Raw genomic sequence first — 2,132 nt, 5'->3', positions numbered from 1 at the left:
GCTAGAATTTTGTTGAGGATTTTTGCGCCAATGTTCATAAGGGATATTGCTCTGTAATTTTCTTTTTTTGTAGTGTCTTTACCTGCTTTTGGTATCAGGGTCATGCTGGCCTCATAGAATGAGTTTGGGAGTCTTCCATCCTTTTCTATGCTCTGAAATACCTTTAGTAGAAGTGGTGTTAACTGTTCTCTAAAAGTTTGGTAGAATTCTCCAGTGAAACCATCAGGCCAGAGTTTTTTTTTTTTACTGGGAGTTTTTAAATTACCTTTTCAATCTCTTCTTTTGTTATGGGTTTATTTATTTGTTCTACCTCTGTTTGTGTTACTTTAGGTAGGTAGTGTGTTTCTAGAAATTTGTCCATTTCCTCTAGGTTTTCAAATCTGTTAGAGTACACTTTTTCATAGTATTCTATTATATGTCTTTTAATTTTAGTTGGGCCTGTTGTGATGTCACCCATCTCATTTCTTGCATGGGTTATTTGTTTCCTCTCCTGTTTTTTCCTTTGTCAGCTTGGCCAAAGGTTTATCAATTTTGTTGATCTTTTCAAAGAACCAGCTTTTGGTCTTGTTAACTCTTTCAGTTGTTTTTCTGTTCTGTATTTCATTTAATTCTGCTCTAATTCTTATTATTTCCTTTCCTCTGGCACCCAAGAGCTTCTTTCACTGCTCTCTTTCTACTTGTTCAAGTTGTAAGGTTAATGTTTTGATTTTGGCCCTTTCTTTTTTTTTTGGATGTGCGCATTTATTGCTGTAAACTGACCTCTGAGCACTGCTTTTGCTGTGTCCCAAAGGTTCTGGTAGGATGTGTTTTCATTCTCGTTTGACTCTATGAATTTCTTTATTTGAGTCTTAATTTCTTCTATAACCCAGTAGTTTTTGAGCATGGTGCTGTTCAGTTTCTATGTGTTTGATTTTTTTTTCGTTGCTTTTTCTGTTGTTGATTTGTACTTTTATGGCTTTATGGTCAGAAAAGATGATTTGTAATATTTCAATGCTTTGGATTTTGTTAAGGCTTGTTTTATGGCCTAATATGTGGTCTGTTCTGGAGAATGTTCCATATGCATTGGAAAAGAAAGTATACTTGGCTACTGTTGAGTGGAGTGTTCACTATATGTCCATGAGATCAAGTTGGTTGATTGTAGCATTTAGATCTTCCGTGTCTTTATTAAGCTGCTTTCTGGATGTTCTGTCCTTCACTGTTGATGGTGTTGAAGTCGCCTACTAATATTGTGGAGCTGTCTATCTCTCTTTCCAATGCTGTTAAAGTTTGTTTTATGTATTTTGGAGCCCTGTTGTTAGGTGTGTAAATGTTTATTATAGTTATGTCCTCCTGGTGTACTGATCCTTTAATCATTATATAGTGTCCTTCCTTATCCTTTGTGGTTGCATTTAATTTAAGGTCTATTTTGTCAGAGATTAATGTTGCCACTCCTGCTCCTTTTTGAGTGTTGTTTGCTTGACATATTTTTTCCATCCTTTGAGTTTTAGTTTGTGTCTTTAAGTCTAAGAAGTGTCTTTTGTAGGCAGCATATAAACAGATCGTGTTTTTTTATCCAATCTGCCACTCTCTGTCTCTTTATTGGTGCCTTTAGTCTATTTACATTCAGCGTAATTATTGATAGGTATGACAAATATAAAAAGCTTCACGAATTTGCATTTCATCCTTGTGCAGGGGTCATGCTAATCTTCTCTGTATCGTTCCAATTTTAGTATATGTGCTGCTGAAGCGAGCACTTCACTCTCTCTCTTAAAGCATTTAACTTCCAGTCACTACAGTGAAAAGCATATAGGAAATAGCATGCCACCTGGAATCTCCAAGTTTCCAGGATTGTTTCATAATTTCATTCCGGAGCATTGTATGAAGTAGGCTATATATTTGTTTCCAAATAGAAAAAGGCCTTCAAAGGTGTACACTAAACTGGTAATAAGGGTTACCACTGTGAGGAGAAAAAAAAGGAAATGCTTGTTGGTAGAGTGGAATTTGAGCTCTATGTGAATTGTACAAATGTGTTACAGTGAGAGTATATTCAAAACAAAATTAGAAGAAAAATATTAGCTCTGAGCTTCCTAACAATGTAAAGGTAAACATAATCAGTTATAAAATGTATCAGGTATGACCTGCCTGGTCTCTAG

At 35.4% G+C, this 2,132-nt stretch overlaps 1 non-coding gene across 1 annotated transcript; it reads right to left on the bottom strand.

Moving 5' to 3' along the window:
- Positions 1-1,626: 1,626 nt before the first annotated feature.
- Positions 1,627-1,733, bottom strand: LOC111819021 (U6 spliceosomal RNA). Its single transcript, XR_002822826.1, has one exon. It is a non-coding gene; the product is annotated as a U6 spliceosomal RNA (small nuclear RNA).
- Positions 1,734-2,132: the final 399 nt, after the last annotated feature.

Source organism: Trichechus manatus, unplaced genomic scaffold, assembly GCF_000243295.1.
Source record: "Trichechus manatus latirostris isolate Lorelei unplaced genomic scaffold, TriManLat1.0 scaffold00247, whole genome shotgun sequence".
Taxonomy (NCBI): Eukaryota; Metazoa; Chordata; class Mammalia; order Sirenia; family Trichechidae; genus Trichechus; species Trichechus manatus.
Note: the sequence above shows the minus strand (reverse complement) of the source record. Positions and strands in the feature narration are given on the sequence as shown.